This window comes from Canis aureus, chromosome 18 (assembly GCF_053574225.1).
Source record: "Canis aureus isolate CA01 chromosome 18, VMU_Caureus_v.1.0, whole genome shotgun sequence".
Taxonomy (NCBI): Eukaryota; Metazoa; Chordata; class Mammalia; order Carnivora; family Canidae; genus Canis; species Canis aureus.
The window spans coordinates 26,772,416-26,791,143 of record NC_135628.1 but is presented as its reverse complement, the minus strand read 5'-3'; the positions used below and the strand labels follow the sequence as shown (position 1 = coordinate 26,791,143).

The 18,728-nt window shown below is 37.6% G+C and overlaps 1 protein-coding gene across 7 annotated transcripts in view; it reads right to left on the bottom strand.

The window, feature by feature from the left end:
- MACC1 (MET transcriptional regulator MACC1) overlaps positions 1-15,532 on the bottom strand; it is a 78,116-nt gene extending 62,584 nt beyond the window's left edge. For 3 of the 7 annotated variants that reach the window (XM_077856599.1, XM_077856596.1, XM_077856598.1), the window contains exon 1: positions 15,279-15,522. The gene's annotated coding sequence lies outside the window, so the exon portion shown is untranslated. Of the gene's footprint in view, positions 1-15,278 lie in introns of all 7 variants that reach the window. The other 4 variants (XR_013356779.1, XM_077856602.1, XM_077856600.1 and 1 more) reach the window with 4 other exon arrangements.
- Between the last annotated feature and the right edge of the window lie 3,196 nt (positions 15,533-18,728).

The window sequence follows — 18,728 nt, the reverse complement described above, 5'->3', positions numbered from 1 at the left end:
TTTATATTCAAAATTTATAGTCTTGTTTCATGCAGGTGAACTCTAAAATCATAATTCCCCCCCCAAAATAGGGACTAAGGTATATTAATAGAAGTTTCAAAAAGTGTTAATCAAGTTTCACTGTTATTGATCAGCTCTTCAATGAAGATTATAGATATCAAAGCTTTCCTTATTATTTATACCTTAAGTCTACAAAAATAATTATTTCCTCAGCTACTTTCATAGAACCTACTTAAAACAGGGAAAACTACGCAAAAACATTGGGAAAACCTTTTGCTTCTGAAGCAGAGAAGTGCAGGTTCTATAGAGTTGAAACTTGGGTCCTGATAAGAAGGCTGACCCACCTGCAGGGCAACACAGAGGGTCCTGCTCCAAATGCCCTTCTCCACACTGCTTTATTTTTATATATCACCTTACTTTGTTCACTAATTAGTGAGCCTGGGGCGAGCAGTAGGTGGGGGGTGGGGGGAGTCCTTATATTGGAAGGTACAAAGTGGCATTAGGAAGGTACCAGAGGCAATTTTACCTATTTATCTACTACTGAGACAATCATATAGTTAAGAAAAGAGAGAAGGGGGTGACCTCTGCCCTCTGCTCATGCTCTCTCTCTCATTCTCTTAAAAAAATAAATAAAATATTTTTTAAAAATTACTAGAAATGGACAGCTACAGAGAAACATAAAGATGCCTCTCCATTAACAAACAGTACTAAGTTATATTTCAAAATAATAATAACAAAAACTGAAGAAAAAATGATGACATCCAAGAAGAAAGAAGTTACTGAGAGACCTCTCTTATCAACATTCTCAACCAACTTACTGGTCATAACAACAAATCCTGGAAGAGAAAATAAATCGTCGAATTGCAACAGGCAAGAGTGCATAGGTTAATCACAGGGACTTTGAACTTTAGGAAACTGCCAAACCCAACTGAAGACACCAGAGATCAAGCAATGTAAATTACACAAGAGGGGAGCCAAAGCACTGCATGCAACCATTAGTATCTAATTTCCTTTTTGTTTTGGCCAGGAGAAATATTCCCATTTATGCACAGTTAGGCTTCTAAAGATATCCCTTGACATTATTGCCCAGAAACATGGGTGTTTTCAATATTGGAAGTTTATAAAAATAAGGCAATATTTTCATGCCTATTCCTTGCTTCCAAGCAAAGTAGATATTCAGTGAGAACACCCAGATATCATACACTGGCCAGCATCCATTCTGATAGGTCAGTTTTCCATGCATATCCACTATTGAATATTTTTAATATCATTCTGCATCCAGGAATGTGTTAACCTAAGCCTACCCAACCTAACTGTTCATTTCTCTTTTACAAACCTACCAAGATGACTGGGTATTACTTAGTAAAATGGGTTTCTATTTTTTTTAAAGATTTTATTTTATCTATTCATAGACACAGAGAGAGAGAGAGAGAGGCAGAGACACAGGCAGAGAGAGAAGCAGGCTCCATGCAGGGAGCCTGACGTGGGACTCGATCCAGGGTCTCCAGGATCATGCCCTGGGCTGCAGGTGGCGCTAAACCGCTGAGCCACGGGGGCTGCCCCCAATGGGTTTCTATTTTTATGTTTCTTTATTTAAAAATAAATATTTTAAAGAGAGAGAAGTAATACTGTGTCATCAGAATTGATGGTCCAATGTAGAGATGATACTGATGGGTGCTAGCCCAACCCAGCAGAAGGCTCATACCATGTATAGGTATAACAGAAGAGAGGGACGAAAGTAGCAGCTGGGATCCTAAGGATAGGAGACACCCTTCAGCCTATCTGCCCCATATTATCCTGTAGTGTTTATGAAATGGGTTCTGAAGATTGTGCTATTTGGGTTCCAATGACAGCCAAACTGGAGCTTCAGGTAAAAGGAATATGATACAGAGGATGGAGAAATGAGTGTGAGTGTGGCTCGTTCAGGAATTAAGTAGCTGAGGAAGGCCGGGCCATGGCAGTGCAGTAGGGACTGAGGTGAGAGGACAGAGGAAGGGGCAAGAGAAAAGGATGCAGAGGCCAGCAGGGCTGGGCCTGAATGACCTTACAAGACCTGCTGAGGAACTTGAACTTAAGCCTAAAAGAAGGAAGACACAGGGGAGTTTAAATCAAGGGAATGATATGATCCAATTTATGATTTACATTGCAGGGGTATGGAAACCACAAAGTAGAACAGAAATAGAGACAAGGAAAAATGGCAGTGGCCTGAATGAGGAAAGTGGTCGTGAGAGTGAAGAGATGTAGACAGAGCCCAATTCATTCTTTGTCTTTCACTCCTGAGCAACCAGGGACTACAAGTTCTGAACTCAAGACTTCCTTAGATTCAATTTCTGAGTTTCAGCCTCCAAGGACTCACAACTTGGAGGTAACTCCCTTAGTCCATGCACCAGTTGGACCTTTCTGGTCCTCCTAGAAAGGAAGGGTGTGTGTATTCATACTGACTTACTGCTAATGATCTTTCCCCCCTCCGTTGCTCCTGTATCCCCCCTAAATAATAAAACAGCCATCTGCAACAAACCACTAGATGTTCAGTGTGAAGCAGTTTTATTATAAATTTCATTCATCTTCATTTGTAAAAAAAAAAAAAAAACAAAAACAAAACAAACAAAACAAAACAAAACAAAAAGCAAGTCTCAAAAGAATCTATTACGTATCCCAGTCAGTGAGAAGCCTTTTAGAGACCCCTACTGAAGTGAAAGAATAATATAGGTAAGTGCAGATATTTAGGACTTGGTATTGCTATTAATACCTTTCCCATTCATTAAAACTATCTTTTAGTTGAATCTACCTCTATTGATAAATTTCATGGGCTGTAAGATGGCAGGTATTAGAAAGGAGAAACAAAACTGTGTTTCTTCCTAGTAATGACATAGAGAAGGGCAAAGCCTCCCTTCCCTTAGGGATTTCTAGATTTTAGAATATTCTCCATTGCACGGTGAAAGTAGAGTGAAGCTAATTTTATATTTTATACTCAGTTTGAGGGTTGAAAAATGTGGGTTAGAGGAAAGAACATGGGACCTGGAATCAAAGAATGTGATCAAGTTCCTAAATCTCTCTGATCTTCATTTTTTAAAAAATCTATTTTGTGGGAATAATAATTATGCCTTTGCCACTGTGTTTTTTGAGAATTAAATGGTTTAACGTGTGTTATAAGGACCAAAAATTCTATGGTTTTAGGAGTGTTCCAAAACTTTTTCCTGTCAAAGCAGAGAGTCAAGAGCTACATGCAACTACTAAACACTTAAAATACGTTAGTACAACCGAGGAACTGAGTTGTTAATTTTAATTAATTTAGATTTTAAAAGACACATGTGGTTATGATTACCATTTTGGAAAGTGCACCCTGGAATATGGTTTTAGTTTCAATTATTCCTACTGTAAGTTAATTATCTCTCCTCTGCTCTGGAAATCCATGAATTAGTATAGTGTAGTTACTTAAAATTGATTCCTTGTATGTACGCAAAGATGGGTATATGATCATTTTAAAAACAATTGTGAGATGAATTCAGAATGCAACTGCATTTTTGCCTACCACTTTCCTTTTAAAAATGTATTCACTGGGGAAGTTTTTCCCATTACCACCAATAAAAATTCCCCATGTATCTTCTGGTCACTCTCAGCCCGAAAGAAAATCCTGCGGTTACTTAAGTTGCAAAATGCAGTTTTGTTTCATAAATTAGAGTGTCTCATCCAGTATTTCCATCAGTACAGCAATCTCCCAGCTTAAGACAGATCTCCTGCCCTGCAGCTTTACAGCCTTTGGGGGAGGGAGTGCCCTGTGCACGCTCTTTTTTCCTGTCACCTCCTCCATTACCCAACTTGCAAGGTCTTGTTACTGAGGCCTCCAAAGTTAGAGAATCGTGAAGGAAAGGGAGAGATAAAACAGAACTTTTTTACTCTACTGGTATGACTGAAAGCTGGGTTTTTTCTCTGCTGATGTTTATTGCTGATACCCTGTGTGTGTGTGGGGGGGGGAGTGTATGTTTGTGCGCTTCTGCGCGTGAGCAACCATGTGCCAGTGAGCCCTGGGGGATCCTGAGAAGCTTATGACTGCACTGCTGGTGAAATGAGCAATGCATCTAATCCTTCTGTCAGCTACGCCTCCTTCAGCTCTGTTTTTCTCTCAGAAAGACACTACAAGCTTTCCAGGAGTTGGCAATAAAGCCACTTCCTCAAAGCTTGAGATAAAAAGTACCATTCTTCACTTCTGCCCCTCTGTATTGGGTTAGCTCTCCAAACTCATTCTCATAAGATCTTCTGTTTTTCCTCCCTATAGTTTTTTTATAACCTGGAAGTGAGTAAGGAACTCAAGAACTGTAAAAATATCTCCAATTGGGATTTTAGTCAGATACCTCTTTTTGGTATCTCTGGTCAATTGTCTTAGAATCTTGGCCAAAATTTCCAATTTAATATCCTGTTACTTCACAAAAAAATGATCACTGCTGTGGTGTCAAGAGTTAGAAACTAGAAAGTACACAATTGCCAATAGGAGAGCAGTAAATAAGTCTTGACTATATATATATATATATATATCCATTGTGTAAAAAAAAGTGTGGTATCTTTATATGCAATGATATGAATTAACCATCAAAATATTAAGTAAAAAAAGCAAGGGCACCAGATATTCCATGTGCTTAGAATAATTATTACTGAAAGAATTCAGAAGAAACTGCCATGCTGTGCTTCTGAGGACAGGATTTACAGATGAAGAATCTGAAGCCTGGCCTTTTAACTTACTTCGCATTCTCTAAGCTTGTATACTATTTGGATTTTTTACTGTGGGTATAAATTACATTATGTTTTAAAGTATCTTTGTAAATATATCAGGAGAGATATTAAAGCAACTTGATTGTTCAATGTTTTAATATATTATTTTCAAGTCTTTCTTTCTGGCACAGATTCTCTAACACCTTTTTTTCAGCCCAGGCAACCCAACACAGATTTGTCTAAATGCTAGTCTGAGTGAAATACACTATCTAAACAACTGACCAGCTCATTTATAGCATTTACCTCTGGAAACCTGACTGAAACACCAAAGAAAAAATAAATGAGTCTATGTTTTTGAGTAAATAGGTGAGCTGTAACAAACCTGCTTTCTTTTCCCAGGAGAATACAGAAAAATAGACTGGATTATAGGAATAGCATCAAACTACATTCATTGTTTAAGTTTGTAAGCTATGTGCAAATATGGAGAAATTAACTTTACATCTGGAAAATGATGTTTGATTCTTGATAATTGAAAACAAATAAATTTTTTATTGAATTTTCAGTTTATTGAAATAACCCAAAAAAGAGAATCACCCATTGAGCAGTCTCTGCTGGAGATATGTTACTTTTCAAACAAGAATAGAAGTTCCTCCTAGTAGCCCAGTGTGAGAATCTAGAATTAAATTTAGCTATAGATATCAGGGGGAAATTTCCAGTAGATAAAAAGAAAGTGGTATATGAATTGATACGTGAATTAACACAACTTATTTTCTTTAGAATGGCAAAAGGTAAGAGAAACCCACATAAAGTTTTGCCTTTGATAAATTTTCATGAGGTCAGACTGGTTAGTTTCTAGTAATGTAAGTTTGGTCATAGTATATTTCCTATAACTTCACTCAGGAAGACAAATCAGGGCAGCCCTCGTGGCTCAGCGGTTTAGTGCCGCCTTCAGGCCAGGGCCTGATCTTGGAAACATGGAATCGAGTCCCGCGTTGGGCTCCCAGCATGGAGCCTGCTTCTCCCTCTGCCTGTGTCTCTGCCTCTCTCTCTCTCTCTCTCTGTCTCTGTGTGTGTGTGTCTCTCATGAATAAATAAAAGAAAATCTTAAGAAAAGGGAAGACAAATCAAAAGCTGTGTTATAGAATTAAACAAAGATAGGTATTTAACTCCATGCAAAAGGAAAGAAGAAAAAAGGAAAAAAAAAAAAAAAAAAAAACCTAGAAGACAATGTAAGTCACAGTATTACAAAAGATATAAATATTCTAAAATTTTTTTCCCAAGACAAAAAAAGTTGCAAGTAGCCCAGATCCCAAATGTCTTCCTTGGTCCTCTGCCTGATTGTCTGGCCTGCAGCTGATTTGGCCATGACCATGGCTTCCTAAAACTCTCTCTCCTCTACTTTCTTGAATTAATATCTTACTGGTTTTCCTGCTATTGTTTTGATCACATCTTCCTTGTTTTCTTCAGTGACTCCACCTATGTTACCTATTTATTTAAATGTTCATGGGGGATCCCTGGGTGGCTCAGCAGTTTGGCGCCTGCCTTTGGTTCAGGGCGTGATCCTGGAGACCCGGGATTGAGTCCCACATGGGGCCTCTGGCATGGAGCCTGCTTCTCCCTCTGCCTGTGTCTCTGCCTCTCTCGCTCTGTCTTTCATGAATAAATAAATAAAATCTTAAAAATAAATAAATAAATGTTCAAGGTTTTTCTTATTCTTTTAATTCTCAGTGATCTCTTTGAGCTACTCCAGCTTTTCCCGTGATTCTAAGTCCCATTTTCATGGGAAAAACTCAGTGATCTTTGTTTCTAACCTAGATCTCTGCCCTGGGCTGCAGACCCTTAACAGCTACCATCAGTGTGAATATTACCATACCCTTAAACTTCTCCAGATATACCTCAAATCAACATATCCATGGTAGAACTCCGCTCTCCTTCTTTACTTTACCAACAAAAATTCCTATTTTTCCCCCAGAACTTTGCCTTTGTTGATGGTTTTGCAATATTCTCAGTTATATCAGATTAAAATATTGGTGCTCTCTTGAGCTCCATCCTCTCTCCCACATATTATATCCATCTATTTGGTAAACCTTCAGGCCACAGTTTCTTTCTATCTAATGCCATGGCAACTGCCCTGGGTTAGTCCTTATTATACCCTTTCCGGAACCGTAATTCCCTCTCCATTTCACTAGCCTTCCATTTCCTTGTTTCTTCCTTCCCTACACCTTTCTCCCCACTGCACGAAAATCATGTCATTGAAACACAAGTCTAGTCATAGCATTCTGGTGTCTGTCCCTTCTGCTCTACTGAAACTGCTCTGGACAAGCCTTCCACAGAAATTTAAAGAACACCTTTTATTCTTGTTAGGCCTTGCTCTGACATGTGACATTGTTAACTTCTCCCTTGTTGGAAGTTCTCCTCCTTTGTTTTCACTCACTCTACTTACCACCGGATTTCCTCCTATTTCTCTGGCCTCTCCTTCTCAGTTTCCATTATGGCTGTTTCTTCCTCTGATTCATGTTATTATGGATTATTATTATTATTAATTCATGTTATTATGTCAGAAGATACCACCATGAGCCTCCTACTCATCTCATTCTGTAGTCCTCAATACCTCTGGGAGATCCATCCACACCAATGACTGTTGCTATGTTTAGGGATTGCTGACTCCCACATCTTTCTCTAATTTATTTGTACCCCTGATGCCCAAACTTGTCCTATTGCCTAAATAATTTATTCATGTAAATAGTCACAGGCAGGTCAAAGTCCACTAGCCTTAGCGGAACTCCCCTATCTTTCCTCCCAAGCCTGTTTCTCTTGTCTTCTCTATCTAAGGGAAGAAGGATACCACTGTCCATCCAGTTAGTTAACCATGTCAGAAACAAGAATATAATCCACAATCAATTTTATTCCATTCCTGTCCCTCAGCCACTCTCCCTAATCCACTAGTTTCTATAAAATTAATATCTCTAAAAATTTCTGCCATATTCCAACACTAATGTGGCTTCATTTATGTAGACTTTATTTTTTTCTCACCTAGATTTCTGCAATAAAGCGTATCTGGCCTGCTGCTTCCAATCTTTCTGTTCTCCCCACGTAATATTTTGAAATATGATTTTTCTAAAATGCAAGTTTCATCAATTCAATTTCTTGTTAACTATACTATGAGGGCTTTCCTTCTTTAGCATGATAGGGTTAGAAGTTTTAGTGGGTATTATGACCTATAATCCAAATTCTATAAATTTATCTTTATTTTTTTTAAGGTTTCTATTTATTTATTTATGAGAGACACAGAGAGAGAGAGAGAGAGGCAGAGATATAGGCAGAGAGAGAAGTAGGCTCACAACAAGGAGCCTGATACAGGACTCAATCCTGGACCCCGGGATCACACCCTGAGTCAGAGGCAGACACTCACCTGCTGTGCCACCCAGGTGTCCCTAAATTTATCTTTAAAAGTACTCAGATATATTCTAAGATTTTTGTACAACAATATTCAATGTGGCCCTGTTCAAAATCGCAAATATGGGGAGAAACAGATATTTTCAATATTAAAGGACTAGATAAATTATAATACTATATACAAATGAGCAATTTAAAGCTACGTTATTGAAGGATATACAATGATAAGGAAATATGTACTATATTATTGCATGAACTAAAATGATCACATAACATTTTTTATGAATTATTCATTCTTAATTTGTATTGTAGTCATAAAAAGGCAGGATACATACACAAACACAAATCTTTAAGATGTATATCCTTGTTAAATATGACTGTGGTTCTCAAGTTTTCTACAGTGAACATGCAACACTTTTGAAACCAGAAAAAGCAAATAAATGCTATTCTATAAAAGACTTTACTCAGATTAATGAAATAAATATGTGGTATACACACACATGCATGCACATACAGAGGAATTCTACTTGGTCATAAAAAAGGATGTGATCTTGCCATCTGTGGCAAGATCTTAATGACCTAAGAGTGCATTCAGCTAAGTGAAATAAGTCAGACAGAGAAAGAAAAAAAAAAAAACCATATCATTTCACGTATATGTGGAATCTAAAAGGAAAATAAATAAATAAACCAACAAACAAAAAGTAGAATCAGACCTATAAATACAGAGAATACCCAATGGTCACCAGAGGGGAGAGGAGTAGAGGATGGGCAAGATGGGTGAAGGAGAGTGGGAAATACAAGCTTCCAGTTATGGAATGAGTAAGTCACAGGAATAAAAGGTTCATGATAGTCAATGGTATTATAATGGGGTTGCATGCAAATAGTGGCTACCCCATGAGCATAGCATAACTGATTCCATTGCATAACTGAAACTAATGTAACATTGTATGGAAACTACACTCAAATAAAAAAAAAAAGAAAGAAAGACTAAACACAATTGTTAAATTTCTTCAGACAATTTTCTTTATCCCAAAAACCTCCTTGGAGTATCTCCCACTCCTCACTACACTTTCCCATTCTGGGTTAGGCGTCTCTATTCTGCGCAAACTCCTGTTTCAGTTCTCACACTCTATTTTCAATTTTATATACTTATTTGTCACTTCCTTTGTAATATGAGCTTCTCCATCTCTACTTCCTCAGCAAAGCAAAGCAGAGGCAGAATAAGTGTTCAGTGAATAAATTAATGAATAATGCAACTCACCTCACAGTGACTCATTCTGATTCCTCGCTGCCTTCGGAACAAGTGCACACTTCTAGGACTGATATTTGAAAGTCCTTTGTAATTAGACACAACCTGTCTTTTCAGTCTTATTTTCTTCTTCTTCTTCTTTTTTTATTTTTATTTTTTGGCTCCCATTTTCCCAGTTACTCAATCTCCAAGTACGTCTGTCTATGGGGAGGGATGGTGACTTTCTCATTCAGTTCTGTATCCCAGAACTTAGCTCAGTGCCATAGTGCAGATGTTCAGAAATTACTTGTTGAATTAATGATTTGATAAATTAACTTTACCAAACATTGTATTTTCTACTTCCTTATATTTTATAAAAAGCTACTCCCTTCCTTTTTTTGCCTTTTTTTCTCTCATCTCCATTGCTCAGTAAAGTCTGATAATCTATAAGGATCATTTTCAATTTTCCTAGGCAAAATTAATTAAATTGTTTCTTTGATGTAATTTAAATACTAACTAGATTCTGAACTTTTAGAAATTAAGGATTATGATACCTAATGTCTCTCTTTCCAGTCTGTTCCCACCTATCCTTTCTCACCTGTCCTAACTGGAATAGACTGAGTATATATTAAATCCACTAACCCTACTTACTAATTATTGATGTAATATTTCCTTTTTTAAAAAAATATTTTATTTATTTATCACGAGTGACACTGAGAGACAGGCAGAGATATAGGCAGAGGGAGAAGCAGGCTCCCTGGGGTGGGGGGGAGCCCAATAAGATTCAATCCTAGGACCCTAGGATCAAGACCTGAGCCAAAGGTAGACACTCAACCACTGAGCCACACAGGTGCCCCTATGTAATATTTCTGTGAATCAGTTTCTTCATCTCTAAAATTGGTATAATATCATTATGCCCTCCCAGAATTAATTAAATAGACAATATAATTAAAGTCCTCAGGACAGCACTTGGCATATGGTAAGCATTCAATGACATTAACAGTTGTTAATATTATCATCTTTATTATTAATATAATTAATACTAAAGTAAGTGTTAAGGGACAAGTCAGTTAATCTCTCTCATAGGTTGAGAAATAAGAAAGTTGATGTGAAATCAGATTTTGCACTATGTTTTACAGACTGGAATGTTCCAAACACATCTTAGTCTCTCAGATGCCATCAGGGTCTGGTTTTCTGTTATATCTGGAAAGATTATTTATTTAGCACATTTTAGATAAATAGGTGTGTTGAGAATGTAGAGAAACAGCTTAGCCTCATTCATTGTGGTCTGGAATAAAGTATGGTATAAATATTTTGGAAAGCAAGTTATTATCAGTATCTCATAAAATTGAGGATGCATATGCCTATGGCTCAGCAAATCTGTCTTGAAATAGTCTCTACAGTCATTCTTACATTCTTACCCAAGCGCATATGTAGGAATAAATATTGATAGCAAAATACCATACAACTATGAAAATGAATAAGTTGTGCCACCAAATCAAAATGCATTCATCTCAAAAGTGCAATGTTGAGGAAAAGAGCAAGTTGCAGATGAATAATGTATACTCTAAAGTTTATGTAAAATTTTTAAACATTCAAAACAATCTTATATACTGTTTGTGCATATATTCACATAGTGGAAGGAAGAATAAATAAACATACAAATAAAAACAGATAAAAGAATAGAAGCATACAATGGAAAGATAATGTACAAAGACAGGATAGTAGTAACTTCTGAGCTGGAAAAGTGGGGAACAGGATCAGGGAGATTGCTGTCCTTTTTAAAAATTTCTAATTTTTTATTGGTTAAGCTGGGAGTCTTTGTGATATCTGTCTACCTTTAAATATCTATCTACTATGTATTGTACATATTAGGGAAACATATAAATTAAGTGCCTTTCCTAGCAGAAAGAAAAGACACAGAAAACTCTACCATTCCTAGAAATTAAACCTGGTGTCTGATTATTTTCATCAAAGACCCTAGAAAGGAGTCTCATCTCTGAGCAAGGTGGTAGCTACAGTACCTAAGAGAATTCTCAGGAGAAAATAAAATCTTGGGAGGAAACAGTCAACCTCCTCTCCATTCCCCTTCCTTTCCCCAGATACCTAAAAGTTCTCTATTATTCTGTGAATGGGGTAGAGAAAAAGAGCAGGGCTGAGTTTCATTTTAAGGAGAGACGTGCTTGATGTCTCTCCACTTGTTGGGCCAACTCTGATGGCTTTCTAGAATTCCATTCCCAATGTGATTAACAATGCAGTTTCCCTTTCCAATGGAAGGTTGATCTGTCTTATTTGCAAACTGCCCGTAGCCCAAAGGATCATTTCCCCAGGAAACACTAGCTTTTTCTTTTTTGTCTCAGTGTCACTATAATTCTCTTAGACCACCAAACTTAAAAAATTAAGAGTAACTTGATGGTTGTCTTTTTATAATTATTGCTTGGTTTTCTTTTTTATTGAATGACATCCTCGTCCCTCTCTTTTCCATTTTCATTCCCAGAACCCGTTGTTTATTCATGCTCAGGTTATCAAGACGTATGTCCAAAGTATTCTATCTGTATTCATAGTCCCTGTGCTCCAAACCACTAATAAGCCAAGCCTTAGATGATCTCACCACCTAGAAGCTGAAGTCCAAATCTCTTTAAAGATCCACAATCAACCCTATTCCAGCATCACTATCCAAAGATATCCATATAATACCAAATGTCCTTCTTTCCCAGCTATACATAAACATAACTGCTTCAATTTTGCTTCCTAATTTTTGTACTGGATAGCACCTCTACTTCAGTGTTTCCCAAACTTGAGGCATTCTCGCACCTCTTCATGACTTTTCTATTATCAAGTATGATCTGAGAACTTTTTTACTTAGTATTCTCTGTAAACCCACTCTCATTTTAGCTCAGATAAGTCTTTTAAAAGCACATTTCTAGCAGTATCATAAATGGAAAAAAATCAGTGTCTGTTGGAATAAATAGGCAATAAGTCTAAAAATAAATGCTATTCTAAAAGTTAAGTTATAACAATACTTCTTGCTCAATAAAATCATTAAGCCTATTGTTACTCTATAGTTCTTACAAAGAAAAATTAAAAACAAATGTTAGAAGAAAGTGTTAAAGTCTTATGAACAACAATAAGACTTTTTCCTTGAAAAATTGAAAGAAATTTGAAAAAATATACTTTCTCACAATGTTACTCAATGTTATTGATCGTTTGGTCTATCTACTGCCTAAAATCATTTCATCCATGCAAAGTTTGGGAAATACTGCTTTAGATGAGATAGTCTCTTCATCTTTTTCTGCCAATTTCAACTCTGTGCATCCTTCCATGCCTGGCTAAAGCTCCACCACTTCCCACAGTGTCTTCTTCATATTCAGTAAGCCACGGCCTCCTCTTTCTCAGCTATTCTGGGTACATATTTCTTCACTCCATTCTGGTTTTGACTGACTCATATAAAAGCCAAAAGTTTATTCCTTTTAATCTCCAATGATAACAGTTTGAGCAAAGATTTATGGAGTTCTTTTTATACCCTGATTCTAAGCATCACACCTTCTAAGGAGTGGGAATTAATGAACAGTAATGCCACAGTAGCAGGCATGATTGATGTATTAGCACTACCACCCTTTAGCTATTTATGAATACATTTCTTTTTTAATAGGTCAGGACCCCTTCAAGGCCTAAGCCTCAGTCACTCTTTAACCAGGACCCTGCCCAGTGGGAGAACATTGCAGGATTGCTAGAAGTAGTTGTTAGATAAATAAATGATGCTTCCCTAAAGAAAGTAGGCCACAGATGGCATTCAATGGCAAAAATGGTGCTTTTAGGTAGTACTTATCAAGTGCTTCTTCAGCTTTCCTTCTCCTATATTTTCTTCTGATGTTACCCTGGATTTCCTGACATAGCTCCTGAGAGGATTTTAATTCATGTGGCATATCACATGCAAAGCTTTGCACACTCATCACAAACACTTGTTGCAATCACCTTCAGTTCTCACCAAACACCAAGGGGGATAGTCTTAATAGACAACTAGGTATACATAGGCCCTTCAAGAAAGGATTTCCCAAAAGCTCAACAATGACAAGCTTTCAAGTTTCTTTCTTTCTTTTTTTTTTAAGATTTTATTAAGTTATGTGAGAGAGAGAGAGTGAGAGAGTGAGAGACAGTATGAGCAGGGGTAGGGGTAGAGGGAGAAGCAGACTCCCTGCTAAGTGGGAAGCCCAACAGGCTTGATCATGACCTGAGCTGAAGGCAGACACTTAACCAACTGAGCCACCCAGGTGCCCCAAGCTTTTAAGTTTCAAATCAATATAATTCCAAATTGTCTTTTGTCCTCCAAATTAGCTAATACATTTTAAGATTAGATGGCATTTAACAGATTCTATCTTGACAATCTCTGTTATTTCCAAGGCACAGATACATAAGAATAGACTGTTTATAAATAAGCTATAAGAAAGGTAAAAAAAAAAAAAAAAACGAATAAATGATGCATTTGAGTTGTAACTAGTCATTATGACTTCTTAATTCTAGATTCCATACAATACCCATAAAATCATATTCAATGTCATTATTACAAATTAGAGATAATCATATAATTAAGTTAAAGGGAGTATTAAAAGATGACCACTAAAGTGAAGACAACTTTAAGAATATATCTGAAATTGGGATCCCTGGGTGGTGCAGCGGTTTGGCGCCTGCCTTTGGCCCAGGGCACGATCCTGGAGACCCGGGATCAAATCCCACGTCGGGCTCCCAGTGCATGGAGCCTGCTTCTCCCTCTGCCTGTGTCTCTGCCTCTCTCTCTCTCTCTCTGTGTGACTATCATAAATAAATAAAAATTAAAAAAAAAAGAATATATCTGAAATGCATCATCATCACTATTAATTATTGGTGTATAAAAGCCAGATACTAACATAGGTGATCCAACAGCAATCCTCTGAAAATGGACATAGACATTTTTCAAGAGTGAAGGACACATTAATAAAGTGGAGGCACCAGAATTTTCACCATATGCTTTTTAATCTATATTTTTAAATTGCGGTGAAAAACATAACATAAAATTTACCGACTTGACCATTTTTAAGTGTACAGTTAGGTAGTGTTAGTTATACTTACATTGTGTGCAACCAATCATCAGAACATTTTCAAATTGCAAAACTGAAACTCTATAGCCATTAAACATTTCCTATTTTCCCCTCCCCCAAACCCTGGCACTCACCATTGTGCTTTCTGTTTCTATAAATTTGGCTACTCTCAATACCTCGTAAGTGAAATTCATACAGGTTTTGTGTGTGTTTCTTTAATCTGTTTTTGAAGCTTAGTTGAAACTTAATTAGGAAAAAGCCAAGCTTATGCTCCATCAGTTATTGTCTAATCATTTATTTAGTACTATGCAAATATCCTATTAACCCAATGAGGTAGCTTTCATACTGACTCTACAAATGAAGAAACTGAGGCTTGACAAGGTGAAACATCTTACCAAAGGTCACATATCTGATAAATAGTGGAGTCACCAAATCCAACTTTATCTGACTTTGATGCCCACTCTTCAATACACTTGGCTATCTTTTGCAATACTTAAAATTTTCAGATTTCAACCATCTACGTTTCTGAAGTAAGCCAGAGTGGTGTGTGTGTGTGTGTGTGTGTGTGTGTGTGTGTGTGTGTGTTTCTAGTTTGACTTTGAATGTTGCATATCTTCTTCCTCTTTTTATAAATTATTTTATTCTAAATCATTTTTCAAAGCATCATCCTAGTGTCTGTCTCAAAGCTTATTCTAAACCATATTCCACAAAGTCACAAAATATCAGTTTCCTTCCCTTTTTTCTTTCCAAGCAGGGCTTAGATTGGAAGAAGAATTTAGTTGGTTCAATTCTTCTGGAAACTACACAGTTTCCTAGTGGGTACTATATATCAATTGTGAAAAAATATTAATTTTTTTAAAAGCAACACTTACAGTTGTGGAAATGAACCCCAGCTTCTTCAGTTCAGGAACATTATTTTAGTGAATGGAAGTCATTCCACCAAAACCAAAGGACTCTCGTCAAACGTGTCTCCCTCTGTGTGTGGTGGCTATTGAACTGCTGCTCTTTGAGACACCTGGGACTAGAAGTCCTCCCACTGTGACTCCAAGGTTGCCCAATCAGAAACCCTAAAAGGCAAAAGAACTACAATACCCACAATTCAGACTCCTCACCTGAAACCAGGAGAAGAGAGTGCATGGCTACAGTTTCACCCTAGGAAAAAAGGGTATAGAAACGGAAAAGCACAACAGTAAGGCAAAGCATTTAAACAATCAGATCAGGTGGGTATATGTAAGAATAATTTGTAAATACAGACCTATTTCTATAACAAGGAAATAAAAGTGGTTTGATGCTTGCCAAGGAGTGAGAAGGCTCCCTCCGTGTTGGCAAGGACTAAACTCTCCTCACGCAAACAAATCCTCATGCAGAGGTGGAACCTGCCCCACTAGATTCTCTTTCAGTGAGTCAGAGCTGAGGATGCCTCACAGCCTGGTGGAGCAGGTGAACGAGAATGTCCCTGGTGAGGCCTGAAAGTCTCTAGTTCTCCTACATTAGCACTGTGACAGGCACTCAGAGCTATTACGGATGCAGTAGAGAACTTTTACCTTTCATCTGACAAAAATGTTCTGGATTTTTAAAAACGTGCTTTTAAAAGTGTGAGCAAAATGGAAAATCCTTTTGATATTTCCATTTTCTGATTTTGTTTCTTCCCTCTGTAAATTCCAGCATTATTTCTGATTGCTCAAACTTCAAGAACAAGAAAATCAAAGGAAAAAAAGAAAAATAGATTTTAAAATGTGGGTAAAATGAAAGGTGCAATAATTGCTTCACTGGGAAGAGAATGCTTAAAAAAAAAAAGGCTGAGGAATGTGTTTCCTCCATTTGCTCACACAGCATCTTTTTCTAGCCTTTTGTTTCCTGTTAGACACAACCCAGAAAATGGATATAGACAAGCCCTGGCTTGGACTGGGCCCCAAAACATAATGGGAAGATCCATCTAAAATAAGCAGGTGGTGGGGGACCTGGGTGGTTCATTCAGTTAAGCATCTGACTCCTGCTTTTGGTTCATGCCATAATCTCAGAGTCCTAAGATTGAGTCCCTTATCCAGCATGGAGCCTGTTTGAGATTCTCTTTCCCTCTCTCTTCCTCTACCCATCTCCCTCTCTTAAAAAAAATAATAATAATAATAATAAGCAGATGGAAGAATAGTGACAAAGGAGAAATGTCTTTTCCCTTTCTGTATTTTCTCTCTACCCATTCTACATGCTACCTCCTGAAGGAACCCTGGGTCTTCATGTGCCCAAGCTGCTTAGCCCACCCAGAGTTCTGCTGAATTTTCTCCTTGAGTAATCCCACAATCCAAACTGGGCTGTTCTATCTTCCTTTGTTACAGGTCTTCAATCTCCTGACTAAAACCTAACTTGTCTTTATGTCATTTATATTCCTTCCAGAACAAATGGCTCTCCATTTTCCCAGACCCTACAGATTTTGTTCTCCATGCTGTTTCTTCTCCCTAAAATATTCTTTCCCCACCTTTAAATGTCCTAATAAATTGCATAATATTTTATCTAGTGTTCTCATAATACTTTTTATACCTTGTTTCATTGTTTATGTGTGTGTGTGTGTGTGTGTGTGTGTGTGTGTGTACAGGCAGTCTTACCTTCTTTTTTTTTTTTTTTTGCAGTCTTACCTTCTAGTATGAAGACAAAACTTTATTTTGTTCCCACTTCACTAACTCAAATAAATATGCAATGAACGAAATAATGAGATATTAAATCTAAGCCGAATGTCATTACCAATACCATTTCTTTTTTCAAGATTTATTTATTTATTTGATAGAGGGACAGTGTATGCTTGTGCAAAAGTGGTTGGCACAACGGAAGAATCTCAAGCAGACTAAGCCAAAATCAAGAGTCAGATGTTAACTGACTGAACCCTCCAGATGCCCCAATACCAACACCATTTCTATCTGTCCCATAAAACAAACATTTGCTTTTTAAAGAACTCTCTAAACTCAGGTAAAGAGTACTGTTATCAGAGTCCCCCCTGTGGTCTAATCTGGTGTGGCTTCCACAATCTTTGTTTGCTGAATGGTAAGGCATTAAATCTATCAGTTTAACTCCTGACAGTACCTGAAATGAAGGCTCTCATGGATCAGCACTAATTATTTCACAGCTCTGCTTCATGTCATCCACTCAGCTTTCCCAACAGCTTCCCTAAGACTGGCCCTCAGCCCCGTGACTGCATCCTGGAGAGTCAGCCCTGCCTTTATCTATGCTTTCTGATTACCAGCTTCAGCATCTCTGGCTTACTTCTCCTATAATCTAACCTCTTGGCTCTCAAGATGTAATTCTGAATTTTTGATTACTGTAAATAATTTCTAATCACTAATTTCTTTCACCAAAGTGAGGGAAGTCTCTCAGCACCTGTTAATTCCTTGCACCACCGCTTCTATAGGATTCTCCTGGTCCACACACACTACTGTGTCCTCTAGATCTAGAAGGACCTTCTAGATCCTTCTGACACAAAATGATATTTTTGTGGACCATCATACACAAAGGCAGGCTGCAGAAGGTGACTGTTGTCCTGAAAGTCTTCCTAACTCCTCCTCTATCATGTCATACAGACTGTCAGTCCCTTAGCTTGCCTATGGGAACATAATCTAAACTATCTGAAGTTGAGCAGAGTTCATCCTCAACATCAACATATACCTCACTGTAGTTTCTTTAAAAAGTCTTTTCTGATCTCTTCACCTCTACTTTTTCCCCTTACATGTTTCTTATACTGATTTATGCAGATGTCTGGCTGGGTTAATATTTTGCTCATGCTAATTCAGGATATTTCCATTACCCATGAAATCATGATCATTTGCAGCCATGATATTTATTGCATCTAAAAAATAAGTAAGATGTGGACAAATGTGATTTCCTGATAGATAGAAAAAGGGTATGGAAAGCCAGCCCCATTGATCCAAATGTGTAGGAAAAAGCAAGCCAAAGGTAGAGTGGAACACTAAGGAGGGCTTCTGTAGAAACATATTGGTAGGTATCGAAGAGTCAAATGTACTGGAAGTAGAGCCTCCATGTTTAGCCACACAGCTTACACCATTGTATGCTCTGCCCAGTTGGGAGAGCTAACTAACCAGGTACTAACTATACCTATACCCTTAAGTGTGGGAATGTGAAGGTGCCAAAAGGGCTGGTGGACATGCAGAAGCCAGGCGTGAGGCAAAGAGGCTACACTGTGCTTTTGTGACTACAGAAAAATGGTAAAAATCATCCATTAATGGATGCCATGCTTAAGCAATGTTCCCAAAAGGCCCATTGATCAAGCACCAGATCAAAAAGGACAGCTCCACAGCAGGCCAAACAAGACCCAGATA